The sequence below is a fragment of the Triticum aestivum genome, chromosome 7B (assembly GCF_018294505.1).
Source record: "Triticum aestivum cultivar Chinese Spring chromosome 7B, IWGSC CS RefSeq v2.1, whole genome shotgun sequence".
Classification (NCBI taxonomy): Eukaryota; Viridiplantae; Streptophyta; class Magnoliopsida; order Poales; family Poaceae; genus Triticum; species Triticum aestivum.
Genome location: NC_057813.1, coordinates 282920961 through 282943709, shown reverse-complemented (window position 1 = coordinate 282943709; position 22749 = coordinate 282920961).

The following is a 22749-nucleotide window of genomic DNA, read 5'->3' as shown; positions in this document are numbered from 1 at the left end:
TTATCCCGGTGCTTCATTCAAGTGCTCTTTAATCAGATCAAGTTCTTCCCGTTCTCTTGTATCTAGATCCCCTCAATCATATTTGTTCTTCTAATTCTTCCCGGTGATTCATTCTCTTCCATCAGCCATTTTTGAATTCTTACGGTGGTTCTTTCAGATTCTTTTCTTTGATTATAATTTTAATTCATTCGTTCTTTCCAATCCTACCGGTGGTTCATGAAGACCCAAGTTTGCGATATGTCACTTCTCAATCTTTTCCAAGAAGAATAAGTAGTATGCAAAATCCATTCCTTGTCATCAATTAAATTTGATGAAGGATAAGAATACAATAAATCTTAATCTTACTTTTCCTTCAAGTGAGTAAACCCTTCCTTCGGAGTTTGTTCTTGGTGAATAAATTCTAGTTCCAAGTGTTTTCATCTTTTACTTTTCTGGAGATTAAAATTTTCCTCGGCCATCTCGTCAGTACCTCCATCTAAAGCATCGCAAGGCTTTTATCTTATTTCTTTTTCATCCTTCATTCTATCTCATCATCCTTTTTATACCGGAGTTCTTCACAGTGGTTCTTCATGATTTAATTCATTCTTCAAGAGTTCATCAAGATTTCGTTGGAAGAGCTCAAGTATCTTCTTCTTCTTGCTTCCCGAGGCGCTCATTCTTTCAATTCTTCCAGAGGCATTGTGTTGTTCACCTCGTCAAGTGTCATCCCATCTTGTGAAGCTCAGGTCTTTTTTCCTTCCATTTTGAGCCGTAGTGCTGCCTAAATCCTTTCAGTTTTATTCGTTTCTTATCTCGTTCTAACCAGAGTGGTTTCAGAGTCCATCGTGTTTCCATGAGCATTTGATTCTCGTCATTCTCGTCGTTCCTCTCTTCTTCTCAAGTGTTCTCGATCCTTTGCTTCTTCTCTGGAGTTCTTGCTGCACCTCTTCCTCTTTCTCTTCTGTCTCGGTCCTAAGATCTCGGGACGAGATCTCTTGTTAGTGGAGGAGTGTTGTAACGCCCCGGATTCGATGCGCCAGGTGTCTGCCAGTTATTCGCCGTCATGGCCATGTCATTTGCTTCTGTGTTGCATTTCATCATGTCATCATGTGCATCTCATTTTGCATACATGTTCATCTCATGCATCCGGGCATTTTCCCCGTTGTCCGTTTTGTAATCCGGCACTCCTATGTCCTCCGGCGTTCCCCTTTTGTCTCCTGTTGTGAGTGGGTGTTAAACTTTCTCGAAATGGCTCGAGGTTTGCCAAGCGGCCTTGGTACACCACCGGTAGACCGCCTGTCAAGTTTCGTGCCATTTGGAGGTCGTTTGGTACTCCAACGGTTAACCGGGTAACCATAAAAGCCCTCTTTGTGTTGCAGCCCAACACCCCTACAAAACAGCCCAATAACCCATCTTACTCCCCTCCATGCTCTCGGTCGTTCGATCACGATCGTGTGGGTGAAAACCGCTCTCCATTTGGACTCTCCAAACTCCCTCTAGCTATAAAAACGTCCTCCCCGTCCATTTTCGCAGACTAAACCCTAGTCCTCTTCCTCCCGCCACCACCGGACACGTCCGTGACGGCCGGACACGTCGCGCCTCGCCCCTCGCCGTCCCCGCCGAAGCTCCCGCGGCCTCCGCCGCGGCACGCCGCCGCCGGACTCGGTCCCGCCGCCTCCTCCCGCGCGAGGCTCCGCTCCGCCCGGAGCTCCTCGCCTCGCGCTCCTCCCCGGTCTCCCCGCCTTCCTCCTCACCGGATCCGAACTTCCCCGCCCCGAGTCCATCTTCTCCGGCGAGATCCAGGCCAACTCCGGCGATCTTCGAAATCCGTGCCCGACCTGGATCTGCAAGGTTGACCCCGTTTTTCGTCTAAGTCCCTGATAATTTTGCATAATGTTGCTCTATTCATCGCGTCATAACTCCATGCATATTGCTCCGTTTCGTGCGTATTATATGTCAAATTGTTCGTCATGAGATGCTCTACATTTCATTCTATTGGGTCATGTTCATTTGAGTTAATCATGATGCCCGAATCATCGTTGCAGTAGTGCTATATGATGTTAATCTGCTGAAACTATTATAAGTTGATGATTTGTCTTTTTCGTTGCGTTTTTTGTGTGCATCCTATGAGGTTGATATCTACATGTGTTTTGACTACATCATGCCATCTTTACAAGGTTGTATTCCATGTATTTTTGTGATCAATGTGGTGACTAGCACAAGCATGCAAACTAGGCTTCGTGATGTTGCTGATTTTAGTCCCTGTTCTGCTGTTATTTTGATGCCATGTAAACATGATGCTACAGAGAGATCCATGCATATTTTGAGATACTTCAGTGAGTATGCTTTGAACATATGGTTATTCTATATCCACTCATGCCCCTGTTTGCAATTATGGAGTAGCTATCATGTCACTTTCGTGCTCTACTTTTGCTATAAAATGTTTCCTGGCAGATTGTTTACATGTTATTCAATTTTGCCAAGGTTGTTGTAGTTGATCCTTGCATGCTATGAACTCGTTCTTGCCTTGGTTAGTTTCATAAACATGTCTTATTGCAGATGCTATGCTTATCTTGTCATGCAATGACTTGTGGTGAGTAAATCGAGCTCGTGAAGTAGTGTACTTGCTGTTACTGTTTTGCTAGGCTGAATCTGTTATTTTGTGATGCTATGTAAACCTGCTGCTAGAAGTCATTCCATGGATAATATGAAGATGTTCACTAAGGATGTTTTGTTATACATGTCATGCTCTATCCATCCATGCCCTTGTGGTATTTATGGATTGTTGTAGATTGTTGTTTTCTTGCTCCAAACTTGCTAAATAATGTTGTTGTCAGCCTGTTAACATTAAGTTTAGTTTTGCCATGAGCTTTGCTAGTGATCCATGCACCCTATAAACTTGTTCTTGCCATTCTTAGCTTCAGAAACATGTCTTATTACTGTTGGGTACCTTGTCATGCCATTTATTTCTCTGTGGTGAGTGGTACAAGCTCACAAACATGCCTACTTATCGTTGTTCCTGGCATGTTTGTATCTGTCATATCATTTGCTACGTTTACATGGGTGCCATCATATCTTCTGATCCATTTTGGCTCATGGTCAGTAAAGGACTTTTGTTCTATGCATTTAGTTGGTTCATGCCATGCCTTTGTTTGCCATGATAAGTTCCTGTAACATGTTGTTTGATAGCTCTAAACATTGCAACCGGATGTTATGTCTGCAAAGTCTGAAACTGTTATTATTTGCAATCTTGCCATGTGCGTTTGAGCATGTTCTAGTGATTTCTGGAGATAGCTCAATATTCATGTTTTGTTATGCTTTACCTGTACATCATGTCCATTCCTTTTGTTCTCATGTTGGGATGCTTTATCTTGTTGTTTTGATGCTTGCAATATGCGTAGTTGCTGTTTTGGACAGATCGTTGTCATATCTTGTATAGAGTGTATGTGTTGAACCGTTTCTCTGTTTTGAGTGTGCTTTACATGAAACTTGCTTAGAATTGCATGTAGTTTCATATTATCATGTTGCATCCTTTTTTTGAGGTGTTTGCTTGATGTTTGGGTACATTTTGCATCAATGTCATGTTTAACTTGTTTTGCTCATATCTTCTGGGACGTAGCTCCAAATCTAATGAACTTTATATGTAACTTGACTAGAATCTCGTGTAGATCATCTTGCTGCATCTTAACTTGCTGTTTAACAACTTGAACATAAGGTTTATCCAGATCTGGACCAATTTCGAAATTTGCATATGAGGATTTACCGGAATTGTTATATGTTGCTCCCGGCCTCATTTAAACTTGCCTTGATGTGTTGCTCTTGTTTGCATCATCTCTTGCCATGAGTAGCTTCATGTAGCCTTGTCATGCATCATGCTTGGTTGTGCATCATATCTTGTATATGTGTGGTGTGTTTACCATGTGGTGTGCTTCTTCTCGATAGTTCCCGTTTCATTGCGATCGTGAGGATTCGTTCGTCTACGCTTGGTCGTCTTCGTGGCTTCATCTTCTTCATGGACTCGTTATTCTTCCTAGCGGGATTTCAAGCAAGATGACCGCTACCCTGGATCTCACTACTATCATTGCTATGCTAGTTGCTTCATTCTATCGCTTTGCTACGCTACCTATCATTTGCTCTTCAAGCCTCCCCAAATTGCCATGTCAGCCTCTAACCTTTTACACCCTTCCTAGCAAACCGTTGCTTGGCTATGTTACCGCTTTTGCACAGCCCCTCTTATAGCGTTGTTGGTTGCAGGTGAAGTTGAAGATTGCTCCATGGTGGACAGGATTATGTTGGGATATCACAATTTCTCTTATTTAATTAATGCATCTATATATTTGGTAAAGGGTGGAAGGCTCGGCCTTATGCCAGGTGCTTTGTTCCACTCTTGCCGCCCTAGTTTCCGTCATATCAGTATTATGTTTCTGGATTTTGCGTCCCTCATGCGGTTGGGTAATTTATGGGATCCCCTTGACAGTTCGCTTTGAATAAAACTCCTCCAGCAAGGCCCAACCTTGGTTTTACCATTTGCCTCACCACCACCTATATTTCCCTTAGGAGTAATTAACCGAAGGGTCATCTTTATTTTAGCCCCCCCCCCACCAGTGCTTGTCTAAGTGTTGGTCCGAAACGAGTAGACCGCGGTGCCCCCTCGGGGAAACTTGAGGTCTGGTTTTACTCGTAGGATGTCTCATCCGGTGTTGCCCTGAGAACGAGATATATGCAGCTCCTATCGGGATTGTCGGCGCATCGGGCGGCTTTGCTGGTCTTGTTTTACCATTGTCGAAATGTCTTGTAAACTGGGATTCCGAGTCTGATTGGGTCTTCCTGGGAGAAGGTATATCCTTCGTTGATCGCGAGAGCTTATCATGGGCTAAGTTGGGACACCCCTGCAGGGTATAAACTTTCAAAAGCCGTGCCCGCGGTGATGGGCAGATGGGAATTTGTTAATGTCCGGTTGTAGATAACTTGACACCAGATCCGAATTAAAACGCATCAACCGCGTGTGTAGCCGTGATGGTCTCTTTTCGGCGGAGTCCGGGAAGTGAAGACGGTTTTTGGGTTATGTTTGACGTAAGTAGGAGTTCAGGATCACCTCTTGATCATTGCTAGCTTCACGACCGTTCCCTTTGCTCGCATCTCACTCTTATTTGCGTATGTTAGCCACCATATATGCTTAGTCGCTGCTGCAACCTCACCCCTTTACCCCTTCCTTTCCCATTAAGCTTTGCTAGTCTTGATACCCATGGTAATGGGATTGCTGAGTCCTCGTAGCTCACAGATTACTACAACAACAGTTGCAGGTTATGCGATGTTCATGACGCGAGAGCGATGTTTGCTTGTCTTGGAGTTCTTCTTTTGCTTCTTCTTTGTTCAGGGGATAGGTTCCAGATCGGCAGCCTGGGCTAGCAGGGTGGATGTCGTTTGAGTTTCTTTTTGTGTTTCAACCGTAGTCGGATGGTGCTCTTATGTAAGATGATGTTGTATTCTGGTGGCATTGTATGCCTTATGTATGTATCCCCATCTATTACGAAATGTCGATGTAATGATATCCACCTTGCAAAAGCGTTTCAAGATGCGGTTCTATCCTTAGTGGGACCTTCGAGTCTCTTTAGGTAGTATCGCATATTGGGCGTGACATTCTTCCTCGTAAAATCCCAAATATTCCAAAATAATTCTCCGTCAGTTTTTATCCCGTTTTGATTCCGTTTGATATTGGTTTTCTATGAAACATAAAACATGCAACAAACAGGAACTGGCACTGGGCACTAGATCAATATGTTAGTCCAAAAAATAGTATAAAAAGTTGCCAAAAGTATATGAAAGTTGAAGAATATTGGCATGGAACAATGAGAAATTATAGATACGACGGAGACGTATCACCAGGTACTTTTGTGCTTCGATTAACTCAACCATCTGTCGAACCATTAACAGAGCAGAAGAAGCGGAGGAAGTCAGGACCCGGCAAGTACTTCACCACCGAGCTCCCTGGGGCCGCTGGCGAAGATGTTGCCGTGGACGCCGAGCCTGCCATGGGACAACCGACTCCGGCGGGGCGCCAAGCCCTTACCATAGAGGCAACCATTCCCACGGCAGAGGAAGTGCCTTTGGTCCTAGCCGTCGAGCCACAAGCTCTAGCATGGGCGCAGGATACCGTCTGATTCCTCCAAATAGGGGAACTTCCTGAGGAGCAGGAAGAAGCAGAGAAACTAGCCCGCCAAATCTGCCCTGTACCAGTTCGTTGACAATGTTCTGTACAGAAAAAGACCAAATGGAGTGAAATTGAAGTGCATCCTCGGGAGGAAGGACTGGAGGTGTTGGCGAAGATACATGGAGGCATATGTGGCTCCCACATAGGGTCGGGGGCCCTTGCCGGCAAGGCATTCTGGCAAGGTTTCTTTTGGCCCACTTCCCTCCAGGATGCGATGGCACTAGTAACCAAGTGAGAAGCGTGCCAGTTCCATTCAAAGAAGCTTCATCAGCCAGCTCAAGCCTTGCATACAATCTGTCTCTCCTGGCCATTCTCGGTCTGGGGGCTCGACATACTGGGCCCTTTTCCCCGTGCCGTCGTGGGCTTTGAGTACTTGTATGTTGCAATCGACAAGTTCACAAAGTGGCTGGAGGTGGAAGCAGTGATGAAGGTGACCGCATAGTCAGCCGTCAAATTCTTTAAGGGGCTAGTTTGCCGCTTTGGTGTGCCAAACAGAGTCATCACTAACAACGACACGTAGTTCACAAGCCACACCTTCGTGCAATACATTGGAAACCTCGGCAGCAGGGTCTGTTTTGCTTCCGTGGCACACCCACGGAGCAACGGCCAAGCGTGGAGGGAAAATGCTGAAGTGTTGTGTGGCCTGAGGACGAAGACTTTTGACAGGCTGCACAAGAGCGGAAGGCGCTGGATTGATGAGTTGTTGGCGGTTCTTTGGTCGATCAGAATGACGCCAAATCGAGCCACCGGCTAGACACCCTTTGCCCTAGTATACGGGGTAGAAGCAGTTCTCTCTTGATAACCACAAGTAGGGGATAATTGTAGCCTCTTTCGATAAGTAAGAGTGTCGAACCCAATGAGGAGCTAAAGGTAAAACAAATACCCTCTCAAGTCCTATCTGCCACTAATACGACTCTACCCATGCTTAGGGTTCGCTTTACCTAGAACAAGTATGAAACTAGAAGTACTTTGCAGGTGTGATAGGATAGGTTTGCAAGATAATAAAGAGTACGTAAATAAAAAGTAGGAGTTGTTTAGATAAAAAAGCAATAAAGTAAATATAGCGAGTGTGGAAAAGTGGTGGTAGGAGTTGTGAAATTGTCCCTAAGCAATTGACTACTTTAGTAGACCGATAGCAAGTTTTATGTGGGAGAGGCATAAGCTAAAATACTTTCCCTTCTTGGATCATATGCACTTATGATTGGAACTCTAGCAAGCATCCACAACTACTAAAGATCATTAAGGTAAAAGCCAACCGTACCATTAAAGCATCAAGTCCCCTTTATCCCATACGCTACAACCCCCTTACTCGGGTTTAAGCTTCTGTCACTCTAGCAACCCGCTATAAGTGAATCATGAACATATTGCAGCACCCTACAGCGGGAAGCCCTCACGCTTTCACGACATGGAGGGCACAATAGGACAGCAACATAACCACAAGCAAATTAATCCAATCATAGCAATTCATCAATCACCGGCAGCACAACGAAAATCTACTTAGACATCATAGGATGGCAGCACATCATTGGATAATAATATGAAGCATAAAGCACCATGTTCAAGTAGAGGGTACAACGGGTTGCGGGAGAGTGGACCGCTGGATATAGATGGGGGAAGGTGATGGAACGTTGGTGAAGATGATGGAGGTGATGGTGTAGATCGCGGTGATGATGATGGTCCCCGGCGGCGTTCCGGCGCCACTAGAAGCAAGGGGGAGAGAGCCCCCTTCTTCTTCTTCTTCCTTGACCTTCTCTCTATATGGGAGAAGGGTTTGCCCTCTGGTCCTTGGCTCCCGTGGCGTGGTAGGGGCGAGAGCCCCTCCGAGATTGGATCTGTCTCTCTGTTTCTGCGTTCTCGGATTCTGCCCTGGCACTGTTTCTTTTATATCCGAAGATCCGTAACTCTGATTGGATTGAAACCTTCGCCCAAATATTTTTCCAAAAATTAGCTTTCTTGCGGCCAAAGAAGGGCATCAACCGCCTTAAGAGGGGCCCATGAGTGTGGGGGGCACGCCCACCTGGAGTGGGCGTGGGCCCCACCCTCGTGGCCACCTCTGGCACCGTCTCGCGTTGATTGTACTTCCCAAAAGACACAAATATTCCAAAATAATTCTCCATCCATTTTTATCCCGTTTGGACTCCGTTTGATATGGGGTTTCTACGAAACATAAAACATGCAACAGACAGGAACTGGCGCTGGGCACTGGATCAATATGTTAGTCCCCAAAAATAGTATAAAAAGTTGCCAAAAGTATATGAAAGTTGTAGAATATTGGCATGGAACAATCAAAAATTGTAGATACGACGGAGACGTATCAGCATCCCCAAGATTAATTCCTGCTCGTCCTCGAGTAGGTAAATGATAAGAAAGATAAATTTTGATGTGGAATTATACCTAGCATAATCTCGATCATGTATCTAATCATGGCATGAATATTAAGACACGGGTGATTCAAGGCAATAGTCTAGCATTTGATATAAAACAATAATACTTAGGGCATCCCAACAAACAATCATATCTTTCAAATTATCAATGCTAAAGAACGCTATACCAACAAAATCATATAGGTAGGCCATGCTTCATTTTCATCACACAAAATACTCCCATCATGCACAATCCCGGTTTCAGCCAAGCAATTGGTTCATACTTTTTAACGCGCTTCAGGTTTTTCAACCCTCACGCAATACATGAGCGCAAGCCATGGATATAGCACTATAGGTGGAATAGAATATGATGGTGGAGGTTTATGTGGAGAAGACAAAAAGGGAGAAAGTCTCACATCGACGCGGCTAATCAACGGGCTATGGAGATGCCCATCAATTGATGTTAATGCGAGGAGTAGGGATTGCCATGCAACGGATGCACTAAGAGCTATAAGTGTATGAAAGCTCAAACTGGAAACTAAGTGGGTGTACATACAACTTTCTTGCTCCTGAAGACCTCGTGCGTTTGAGGAATCCCATCATCGTAATATACAAGCCAAGTTCTATAATGAAAATTCCCACTAGAATATGAAAGTGATAACTCAAGAGACTCTCTATATGAAGAACATGGTGCTACTCTGAAGCACAAGTGTGGTAAAAGGATAGTAACATTGCCCCTTCTCTCTTTTTCTCTCATTTTTTTATTTTCTCTTTTTTTATTATTATTTTTATATTTTTTTGTGGGCTTCTTTGGCCTCCTTTTTTTATTTGGGATTCTTTGGCCTCTTTTATTTTTCATAAAGTCCGGAGTCTCATCCCGACTTGTGGGGGAATCATAGTCTCCTTCACCCTTTCCTCACTGGGGCAATGCTCTAATAAAGATGATCAGCACACTTTTATTTACTTACAACTCAATATCTTGAACAAAGATATGACTCTATATGAATACTTCGGGCGGTGTACCGGGATGTGCAATGATCTAGCATAGCAATGACATCAAAAAATGGACAAGCCATGAAAACATCATGCTAGCTATCTTACGATCATGCAAAGCAATATGACAATGAATGCTCAAGTCATGTATATGATGATGATGGAAGTTGCATGGCAATATATCTCGGAATGGCTATGGAAATGCCATAATAGGTAGGTATGGTGGTTGTTTTGAGGAAGATATAAGGAGGCTTATGTGTGATAGAGCTTATCGTATCACCGGGTTTGGATGCGCCGGCGAAGTTTGCACCAACTCTCGAGGTGAGAAAGGGCAATGCACGGTACCGTAGAGGCTAGCAAATTGCGGAAAGGTAAGAGTGCGTATAATCCATGGACTCACATTAGTCATAAAGAACTCATATACTTATTGCAAAAGTCTACTTGCCCTCGAAGCAATGTAATACTACGCATGCTCCTAGGGGAAGGGTTGGTAGGAGTTAAGCATCGCGCGATCCCGACCTCCACACATAAGGAAGACAATTAAAAGAGCACCCCATGCAACAAATTTGTCACACAACTTTTACCATACATGCATGCTACGAGAATTACAAACCTTAACACCAATATCCTTACTAAACACAAACATCTACTAGTACCTCACACATATTATCTATATCGCAAAACTATTGCAAGGAATCAAACATATCATATTCAAAGATCTACAAGTTTATGTAGGATTTTATGACTAACCATATGAATGACCAATTCTTGTCATCTCTCTAAATAGATATAAGTGAAGCAAGAGAGTTTAATTCTTTCTACAAAAGGTATGCCCACGCTCTAACAAATATAAGTGAAGCAAAAGAGCATTCTACAAATGGCGATTTTCTATGTGAAAAGAAACAGGCAATCCAACTTCAAATGATATAAGTGAAGGACATGAAGCATTCTATAAAGCCATACTCAAAAGATTTAAGTCAAGTGCAATGAGCATTCTATAAATCAACCAAGGACTATCTCATACCAGCATGGTTCATAAAAGAAGAATGAAAACTAAGTGCAAAAGACGCTCCAAGACTTGCACATATCGCATGAACGAAACGAATCCGAAAACATACTTATACTTGTTGAAGAAAGAGGGGATGCCTTCCGGGGCATCCCCAAGCTTAGACGCTTGAGTCTCCTTGAATATTTACTTGGGGTGCCTTGGGTATCCCCAATCTTTAGCTCTTGCCTCTCTTCCTTTTCCTCATATCGAGACCTCCTCGATCAAACACTTCATCCACACAAAACTTCAACAGAAAACTCGGTAAGATCCGTTAGTATAATAAACCAAATCACTACTATAGTTACTGTTCCAAACCAATTAATATTTTGTTTTTGAATTGTGTCTACTGTAATATAACTTTTCCATGGCTTAATCCACTAATAGAAATTGATAGTTTCATAAAAACAAGCAAACTATGCATCAAAAACAGAATTTGTCAAAAACAGAACAGTCTATAGGAATCTGAACACTCACCATACTTCTGGTACCATTCTACCAAAACTAGGAAACAATAAACAATTTTTCCAGCAAGACAGTGCAAAAAGAATCAGAACCATTTGGCGTTCCAGTAAAAAATGTAAAATCGCGGACTACAGCCAAAGTTTCTGTCTTGCGCCGCACAAACCAACAAGCATTGTAAACATCCTAAAGGCAAACCTTGGAACATTATTTTTATAATACAATGGAATTGTACAAGGGGATAATTATTTTTGATGAAAAGTTTCTGTAATTAAGATTCACAAAGTTTCCGTGAGCATGAACAAAGTTCAAGGAGCTCTCCCACTTCGACAATGTTTGTCCCTCTCACTTTCACTTTCCTTTTTGAAAAGTTTTGGGTTCCCCTCTATATTTTTTGTTTTTAAACTATATAAAAGCACTCAACAGAAATGAATGACTCTCTAAAACTTCCGGGATGTCTCCCTGGCAGCACTTTCTTTAAAGCCATTAACCTAGGCATATAGTGCTCAAGTAATGAATCCACTCGGATCCCAAGGTATATCAAAGCCAATTTTGATTAAAAATGTTTTGTAACTTAGTAGTGAGCACAAAGTAACATATATCATGCAACAACAAAGGCTAACTCTCTTCCTATGGATCGGCATGTCATAAAAGAACAATTCATGCACACATAGTAAAGGCCAATGCATAGTATAAACAGTTTCTTCCAATTTTATCATATTGGAAACATAGAGAGGTGGAGATATAGTTCCTCTCTAATAATAATTGCAAGTAGGAGCAGCAAGGACATGCATATTATATCTATCAAAATCATCATGTGTAGTAGTAAAACGCAACCCATCAACATAATCCTTAATAAGCACAAACTTCTCCGGTATAGTGTAGTTTGGAGAATTCAAAAAGATAGTAGGACTATCATGCATGGGTGCAATAGCACCAATTTCATGTTTAACATAAGGAACTATAGCAAGTTCATCTCCATAAGCATCATTCATATTGGCATCTTGGCCACAAGCATATCAAGCATCATCAAAAAGGGATATTTCAAGAGAATCAATGGGATCATAACAATCATCATAGCAATCATCCTTCGGTAAGGACGAAGGGGAATTAAACAATGTATGAGTTGAAGAGTGACTCTCATTAGAAGGTGGGCACGGGTAGCTAATCCGCTCTTCCTCCTTTTGTTCTTTGCTCTCCTCATCATCTTTCTCATCCAATGAGCTCACAGTTTCATCAATTTCTTCTTCCATAGAATCCTGCAAAATATTAGTCTCTTCCTGGAAAGCGGAGAAGTCTCCAATATATGGTTTAACATAGGCATTACAAGCATAATTATCATAACAATATTCAAGTATGGAAAAAATTTCAGATTTGTAGAGAATAGCATCATACTTTTATATCAAAGAAGCAATTTCATAAGCACCCTTAAAAGCAACAAATTCTTCAATTTGTTGAACATCATAGTAATTATAAACACCCTTAGCATATGAAGGTACAATCCCATTATCAATAAACTCACATTGGTAGGGAAGGTGTTTCTTAGGGTTTTCAGAACAACAAGTAACATCATATATTTCACATAAATTCTAAGCATAGCATTGCAAACGATGAATTTGATCCAATAAAAATTTCCCTTTTTAGATATACGGTGTCGCACATAACAAGCATGCTCATCTAAAGTTTTGCCCTCAACTAAGCTTTTGGGGGTTTCAGCACGAGCACAAAGGGATCGAAAATGATCCAAGTAAAAAGCTTCAGAAGTGTGATAGACTTTGAGTGGTTCTTCAACCATTGGTTCAGTAGGTACAACTATTTTTTTTGGGTATTTTGCGTTTCCTACACATAACTAAAGATAGAGAACAACTAAGAATAGCAAATAAAAGTTACTTAGTGATAAAGCAAACAAGCACACATGAGAATATTCACCCCACGCTATGACTCCCCGACAACGGCGCCAGAAAAAGGACTTGATAACCCACAAGTAGGGGATAATTGTAGCCTCTTTCGATAAGTAAGAGTGTCGAACCCAACGAGGAGCTAAAGGTAGAACAAATACCCTCACAAGTCCTATCTGCCACCGATACGACTCTATGCACGCTTAGTGTTCGCTTTACCTAGAACAAGTATGAAACTAGAAGTACTTTGCAGGTGTGATAGGATAGGTTTGCAAGATAATAAAGAGTACGTAAATAAAAAGTAGGAGCTGTTTACATAAAGAAGCAATAAAGTAAATATAGCAAGTGTGGAAAAGTGGTGGTAGGAGTTGTGAAATTGTCCCTAAGCAATTGACTACTTTACTAGACCGATAGCAAGTTTTATGTGGGAGAGGCATAAGCTAACATACTTTCTCTTCTTGGATCATATGCACTTATGATTGGAACTCTAGCAAGCATCCGCAACTACTAAAGATCATTAATGTAAAACCCAACCATAGCATTAAAGCATCAAGTCCCCTTTATCCCATACGCCACAACCCCCTTACTCGGGTTTAAGCTTTTGTCACTCTAGCAACCCACTATAAGCGAATCATGAACATATTGCAACACCCTACAGCGGGAATCCCTCACGCTTGCGCGACATGGAGGGCACAATAGGACAGCAACATAACCACAAGCAAATTAAACCAATCATAGCAATTCATCAATCACCGGTAGGACAACGAAAATCTACTCAGACATCATAGGATGGCAATACATCATTGGATAATAATATGAAGCATAAAGCACCATGTTCAAGTAGAGGGTACAACGGGTTGCGGGAGAGTGGACCGCTGAATATAGATGGGGGGAAGGCGATGGAGACGTTGGTGAAGATGATGGAGGTGTTGGTGTAGAACGCAGTGATGATGATGGCCCACGGCGGCGTTCCAGCGCCACCGGAAGCAAGGGGGAGAGAGCCCCTTCTTCTTCTTCTTCCTTCAACTTCTCCCTAGATGGGAGAAGGGTTTCCCCTCTGGTCCTTGGCTCCCATGGCATGGGAGGGGCAAGAGCCCCTCCAAGATTGGATCTGTCTCTCTGTTTCTGCGTTCTTGGATTCTGCCCTGGCACCGTTTCTTTTATATTCGGAGATCCGTAACTCCGATTGGATTGAAACCTTTGCCCAGATACTTTTCCAAAAATTAGCTTTCTTGCGGCCAAAGAAGGGCATCAACTGCCTTACGAGGGGCCCACGAGGGTGGGGGGAGCGCCCACCTGGAGTGGGCATGGGCCCCACACTCATGGCCACCTCGAGCATCGACTCGCGTTGATTTTACTTCCCAAAAATCACAAATATTCCAAAATAATTCTCCATCCGTTTTTATCCCATTTGGACTCCGTTTGATATGGGGTTTCTGCGAAACATAAAACATGCAGCAGACAGGAACTGGCACTGGGCACTGGATCAGTATGTTAGTCCCAAAAAATAGTATAAAAAGTTGCCAAAAGTATATGAAAGTTGTAGAATATTGGTATGGAACAATCAAAAATTATAGATACGACGGAGACGTATCATTCTCCCCACGGAACTCTTATACGGGTCACCTCGAGTGCTTGCTTATGATGAGCTTGAGCAAGAGCGATTGTGGCAAGATGACGCAACGCTCCTCGAGGAAGATCGTCTTCGGGCTGTTGTGAGAGCAGCATGCTACCAGCAAGCCTTGCGCCGCTACCATAGCCGCAAGGTTCATGCCCGAAGCTTTGAAGAAGGCAACCGTGTTCTTCGGTGCATTCAGTCCGCCAAGAATTCCAACAAGTTGACACCAAAGTGGGAAGGCCCTTATCGGGTAATACGAGTCACCAGCCCCAGTGCAGTCTGCCTAGAGACCGAAGATGCCATTCCAGTGAGCAACTCCTGGAACATCGAGCATCTCCGTAAGTTTTACCCATAAGGCACGGCTGTCGGGCCCCCCGGCAAGCCACCTTTTGTACAAGCCTTGCCGGAAAGGCATGTAACCCTCTATACAAAGCCAGGCGCAGACCCTGAGCATAAATAAACGAAGTGCTGGCGCCCTAAGTCATAACATGCATGCTAGGTTGAGTCTCTCCCTTGGTTAGGGTTGATAGTGCTTGAGCAGCGACTAAGCCCTAGCATAGAGGTCGAGTATGTGTCTCTCTGTTCCTGTCCGTCCTATTTTGTTCACAGGGTACATGAATGTTTCTGCCAAGCTAAGTGGAAGAAAGAGAATAAGCCGGCGCCCCAGCCCGGCAAGCCAAGCTTGCCGAGGGATGAAGATACAAGGGTCCGCCCTCGGCAAGCTGAAGTTGCCGGGGGCTGCAGATTCAGATAAGTTTTTCCTTCACCTATTTTACATTTCCGTGTGGGTTGGAACGTGTGAAACCTCATTTCGCTCCTAAGTTACTATGCTCCCCCTTGCCCGTACCTGAGAAATTGTTTCTTGTGTCAGGGTCTGGTTGTAGTCGCGGTGGCGAGGAAGCAAGCGTAGGGCTTAACCCTACTTCACCCTGTCTCCGCCAAGAGCGCGAGTATGGTCGAGTAAAGAAAGGGAGCGGCAAGGCCTGTTGCCGGGCCATAATGTTTATGTTAAAAGTAACAAGGATTCGTTCCTTGGTATGGGCTTTTCTCACGCACAAAGAACCCGGCAAACACCCTTTTTCATTACACCCACACAGGTATAGTCCGTACGGAATGTAAACATGAGCAAGGGGATTACATGTTTTCAATCTAACTAAGGCCCATAGGCTTACAAGCTAAAAAGAAATAAGGTGCCTGTAATACCTTTCTTGTCCCTCTCCTCGGGAAACGGAACTAGAAGGCAAAGGGGCAAAAGGAGCGCCTAGGCAAGGTACGAGCAGCAGAAGGCACCAAGAGAACATGTCGGCGGCCGCCTGAGGGAGGGCTGGTGATGATGGTGCCGGGAGAAGAGCTGGAAGATGAGGCAGTGGTCCGTCAATACAGAACGAAGGCATCGGTGCCATCGTACTCCGACTTGACGTCTCACCACCCGCCTTCTTCGCCTCCCCCCCCCCCCCGCACGCCAGCCGCCCAAGGAGGCGACCCTGAGAAGTTCAAGGAGCCGGCCCCACAAGGAGAAGGGCCCGGTGCAGATGCTGCTCTTGCCAGCACCGCACTGGAGTGGCAGGTGTCGGACCCGTCATCCTCTTTCCTACTACCCTCGTCGTCGCTGCCTCTGTCCTCCTCGTCACTCTCGCTCGAGGATGAGTCTTCGTCATTCAAGGAGCTCTCCATGCAGCACTTCAGGCGACTTCTGAAGTCACCGAAGACCTTGGCGGAGAGTAGGCCATTCTCCATTAACTTGAAGTAGAGAATGAGACCCGCCGTCAGGTTGTGGATGCGGGCGAAGGTTTTCCATCCGCGATGAAGATACATGACATGAGGGGCTGGGAAATCGACATCGGCCCATGTGTGACTATTCCCACAGCCCCTCATATGCAGTCTCAGTGCGGCAGGTCGAGCTCCATCTCCAGAGCGAATGGAGTAGGGAGACGAATGCGACGACGCGCCGGCCGGCGCAACCTGATGAAGAACTCGCGGGGGTGGTCCCCGACGTGGCCCTCCATTGGGGGAAGGACCACTCGCGGAGGCGAGGCCGATGCGCTGCCCCGTCTTCCTCTTCCTCGAGCGCCACGGCAGCCTCGGCCTCGCCCCCTCCCTCTCCCCCTCACGGCCGGCTCTGACGCCACGGGCTCCTGGGGAGGGGCGACACATTGTCGAGCAGATATCCTCGCCGCCACCGTCGAAGCATCAGCACGCCCTCTCGCCATGGCAGAGGGGAGGAAGAAGCAAAGATGGGAGGAGGCGGATGGCGAAGGACTGAAGGGTGCCATCCCTCCCGCTCCCCTCCTTATAAAGGGGCGGGGTCAGGGCTTGGCCACCCATCTCAGCCAACCCAGCTCATTAATATGACAGTGGGTGAGGCCGTCGACCGCCCTCCCCGCCCAATTGAAGGCGCTTGGGTATCGATCCACGCACGCACGTCTTCCCATATTCCACGCGCCTGTCACCCGGCGTACATGGCGCAAGGGGCGGACGTAGTGGAATGCGTGGAACCACGGTTCTAGGGCAGAAAGCGTAAATGATCAGCGGCCCCAAAGTCTTAAAGGGACACGCAAGCCGCCTCTCTACTATTCACCGCAGTATGACGCAAGCACGCTTCGGTCACCCCACGCGCGATCCCCACGTCACGCATTCAACACAAATCTTGGGAAGCGCAGCAGACGAAGGGTCACCACGGTCAAAACCGGCTCTGCCTTCCCGTGCACCGTTCCGAGCCTAGCCCAACAACGCATCGCGCTTATGTGTGGCCCAGGCCCGGGGGCTCCTGTCGGTGTACAGAAGTAGGGGTTCTAATTTGCACCCCTCTACCTGTGCGCGGGCAGTCAAAGCCACACCCAAGGCCGCACTTGGTAAGGCAAGGGAAGGAGGCCGAGGCCACAAGACGGCCAAAGCAGCGCCAAGACAGAGACATGGAGAGCAAGAGGGCGAGGTGGGTTCCCCCGGCATGACCCTTGCGGGGCGGCCTCCACGGCCCTGGCAAGGACCTTGCTAGGGCAGCTTTCCCAACCCCGACAGGGCGCACCACCCTCGAGCCCAAAGCTTCCAATACCAAAAACCACATTGGAACCAAGGCTTGGGAAGCGCCTCCATGATGGCATGCAGATCTTTGTGAAGACAAGAAGCACACAGAGCTGGATGAGGGTTAGAAGACGGCAAGCCTCGGCAAAACCCTTGACGAGGGCATCCACGAGACCTCCGGCAAGATCCTTGCTGGAGACGACCACGGTGCCACGGCAAGACCCTCACCGGCGCCCCGGCAAGGCCCTTGCCAAGGACATCCGTGGAGCCACAGCCAGGCCCACACTCGCCAAGGTTCCACCGCCACTCCCATGCAGCTGCCAACCCACCAGCTACGCAGGCAGCTGCGTGTCGACATGAGGCTTCCAGGACAACTCAGTGCATTCCTACATGATGCCATGCAAATCTTCTTGAAGGCCCTACCACCGCGCCACCTCAGCAGCCTTCCCACCTACATGGCGCTGACCGCCTTGCTGGCCCAGGCGCGTGTCGAACCAGGGTGAGGCGGTGGTAAAGTGAGGGGTACACCTAAGGGGCGGATTAAATGCGTCTTGTCCTGTAATGGCTAAGCGATAAGCTTAGCCATTGTACACCGATGCCACCTCCTGTGTGCCACTGTGGCGATCCCCTTGACTATAAAAGGAGGCCCGAGGCATCCAGGAGAAGGATTCGGACCCTTGGACAAGTTACACTCACCGTAGCTAGCTCAAGACCTCCAAGAACACTCAAATAGACAAAAAAGCAGGATTTGGTTATTAAGCATCCTCGCCGACCGAACCTGGGTAAATGACCCATGTGCTTGTGCTGATTTCTGATCCCGCTCTTCTCACGACCCCGCGCCCCGCAACCGTAGTAGGGATTCCCGTGATCCCATAGGTGTCGTTCTCACCGGCAGCTTGCATCATGTTGATCTTGACATCCTTGCTTTCGAGATCTTTGTCCAACACAGTGACGACAGAAGAAACTCTATAGGAATTGATCTTCTCAAAGATTGAGCAACTCAAGATCAACTCATGGAGTGAGACGTTTAAACACCTCTTGAGCTGAGACACAAAACACACATAGAGAGAGACGGAAAGTAATAGATGACAAATGTTCAAATTGGTAGGCAACAATTCCACGCTGGAGTAGGATGGTGCATGGTTTCAAAGTAGCAAGGAGGTAATTTCCATGATTCCATAATGGGACACCTTGGGGAAGGTGACACGTAGAAGTATTCCCTTGAGTGGCAAAAAGAATTACTTTTGATACAAAGATCATTGAAACTCTTTATACCAGCCTTAGGCAACAATCGATCATTTGAAGGAGTTCAAAAGAATGACATAATCGGACTAGGATGGATGATGTGGACTACCTTGTTGAAGACAACGCGATGGATGATTTCTTCATATCATCGGGAATGGATGGGACCCATGGTAAGTCCACTTTTGAAGATGAGCCTGGACAACAACTGCTGAGAAGGCAGCCCATGGGAAATTGGCACAATGGCGGTGCAAGCTGGGAACAAAATGCAAATGTTGGGAATGTTCCAACCATCATATCTGCCTGAGATTCAGATCTGGTTAGAAATAGGATACTTCAGACTCAACATGTCCGAAAGAAGAGTTGCAACACAAATTGACAAGATAACGTTGCGAGATTCTCGGGAAAAGGACTATGGAAGTAAGCTCCAAAACATGAGCTGGTTCTGGTACACACATGTGAACACGCTATCCCAGACAAGCATGACCACATAGTAGTCTTATAATAAAACACTACCAAGTTCTGACTAGGAACCATCATTGAGGATATCGAAGTCTTGTGCATTACCATGGATTAGCAATTAACTTCTTTTCCTAGAACAAATCAATCAGTCGCTTCGTGTGCTAGGGATTCATATAGAATGAAGGTTGCAAGTCTCCAGACCATAGAATACTTCGCACGTATGCATGACTGACTTGGGATGATTCCAGAGGAAGCGAAACAAACTTTCTCAAATTCACGGCGGCAACTTGCATCATATGCACATGAATTAGAGGAAGTCACTTCTTCGATAAAACATAAACTTCATGAGCTAGCACGAAGAAAATGCTTTCAAAAGTTTCAAACACTAACTTAGATGTTCAACATGAATCATGGACAAGAAGGAATGTTGTCAATTGGCTTAACAACAATCCATCCAGGCTTCCATATAGATGGAATTCCACAGTTAAGTGAACACAGTGATAGCATTGGTCAGACCAATGGATATAATGGTGTATGCTTGAGGTATCAACCACGAGTAAGACAACACTATGAACATCGTTGGTTCTGATTTGATTTGAGGATATCCCACACTCAAATCAAAGATTGGGCAAGACAATAGATCCAACAATTGATCACGAGGATCAATCGATGAAGATATCATATTTCTTCAACACACACACGGACATCCCTTTCGAATGAACTAAGTTAGGCAAAACTTTTATCTTCCAACTCTCCAAGTTGTTGTTTAGCTTAATCAACTAGCTCAGGGGTAACCAACATATATTCTTGGAGAAGGGTGGTTTATAAGAAAAACCAACTTGATCACGAACTCAACATAACAGTCAGGGGACAACCTGGTGATATTTCCGAGAAAATATTTGGAAAATCCCGAACCACCGATATGTTACTAAGCTCGGGAGCAATATTGCTTTCGAGACAAGATGATGTGATCAAATAGGCACGGGGTTGACACAATCCTAACTCCTTGATCAAAAAGTGCACCAGGAAAATGGACTAGGCAACACAATCTATCTTAGAATGATGATTCAATAACCAACATGCTAAGAACGAAATTACTGTCCTTTAACTACCAAGCAACGAGGTTGCTAGCAGTATTGATTTCACACATCACGATTCATCTGTTAGCATCCCGGTTATAATAACACGAGGACCGACGAGTGAATAGTTATGGGAGAATTATCACTACGGAAAGAATTCATATGATATTTTGCAATTCCTATGACATTCTCGACATAAAGTGGGTAATACTCCAGGATAGAATAGATTAGAAGCTGGATTGGCATGCTTAATCTGCGGAATACAACTGCTTTGACCCAATCCTAGAAATGGATAAGGTACTAGAGTTTGTTTCTCCTAGTCACTCCAAAATAGAACGGCTTAACAGACCACGGGAATAATAGGCATTGATGAGTATGCACACATACTCTTGACTATCAATTTCTAGACGAAGGTCAGAAAACAACTAAAGAGGGAAAACACAAGGAACATACGATTTATGTGAGTTGTGGGTTCATGGATTATCATGTCAAACAAGTTGAACATATTTCTTCCAGATAACCCATCCAGAAAGGTAGGACTGGCAGAGTCTCGGCCATAATGGAGAACTCATCAAGAGCACTTTTGTTATGATCTCTCAGTTCGAGAGAACTTCTGCCATAAGCAGTTCATAGTATTTGGAAGAAGGATATACCACAGACCGCGAGGACTATCACAAAGGTTACTAATATCCTAAAGGAACTAGCAAACACTATCAACATGAATAAGTAGAGTGAATCTCAGTTTCAAAACCCTAGGAATAGAATGCCTACAAACTAAATGGCATCACGGGATACTTTTGAGAATGATGGCCAGAATCATCACACAGGGAACACAAAACATGGCTAGATTACTAGGTGATTGTCTAAGACACCAAGGGTCATAATAATAGCTCCAACATATATGTCGAGGCAATAGGGTACCTCCATACACTGGTTAGTGTGGTTAATCTGGCCCAAAGGAACATCGGTAACGGGAAGAAGGAATTTGCAAATGCATCAGACTAGTTAGAAACCTGGGATGACTCAGACAGCATACCGGCTATAACCCCTCGAGTGCTCCCCTACGATGAAGTAGCGCAAGATCAGCACCTGCGTGACGACGCTATGCTACTCAAGGAGAACCATCTTCGGGCTGCTACGCATGCTGCACGCTAACAGCAGGCCCTACGTTGCTATCATAGCCGTAGGGTTCACGCCCGGTGTTTTGAGTAAGGTGACCTTGTCCTTTGGCGTGTTGATTCCGCCAAAGGTACAAACAAGTTGTCACCAAAGTGGGAAGCCCCTTATCGGGTTGTACGAGTCACCAGACTTGGCACGGTCCGTCTAGAGACCGCAGATGGCACTCACTTGCAAAACTCATGCAATATTGAGCATCTCCGCAAGTTCTACTCGTAAGGCGCGGCTGTCGGGCCTTGCCCGACAACCGCCCTTTTGTACAGGCCTTGCCTCAGCTGCATGTAACCCCTTGTACAAAGCCAGGGCGATGACCCCATCCAAGAGAAAATAAAGAAGCGATGTGAGGGGCCCCCGACCAAGATTTCATGCATGCATGAGCATACCAAGATCACTACATAAGCATTCCATTAGCATTTGCATATGCATATAGATAGGATCTCATCCTACATTCATTCTCATCTGCATGAAGCTGCAGGTTCCTGCCATGAACTTGGCTTCGACAAGGAGCTAAGAAGATTGCTCGACACAGCGATCCTCGGCAAGCCAACCAGATAAGTTCTACCTCCTATACATTAGTGTTCTGTAAGCTATAACTTGTGCATTAGAAAGCCTCGCCACTCTTTTGAGACTTAGGTGCTCCCATCCATGACTCAAACATTGCTTCGGTCAGAATGGTCGCAGTAGCCTTTGGTAAAAAGAAGTTGGCGGGGGGGTGGTCCCTCTATCTGTTCCTCGGTAGACAAAGAGGGTACCGGCAAGATAGCCTGCCAGGGAAAACCCGTTTATTTGCATTAAAGAGGCATCTCACCTCAGCATGGACATACACATGCATGAGAGCCCAACAAGGTTCATTTTTCTCATTAATATGCTAATGCAAGTACAAGCATTACAGAACACAAACAAGGACTCGAGTGATTACATTATTTGAATTAAAATTTGGCAAATGCCTACATAATTAAGATTGAAAAAAGATAAGTGCCATGTGATGCCGTTGCCCCTGTCCATCTCCTATAGGAAGAGGTCGAAGAGGCCGGAGGTGGGCACAGTTGGGATTCGATGCCTCCCCATGATCAGGACGGCGCCGCTCCCCAGCAAGGAGGAAGAAATCGGAGGGCAGGCATGGATGGTGACGCTGCTGGAGGACCAGATGGGAGGCACGAAGTCACCGGCAAACATGACTCGTCGGAACGGTCATCCCTG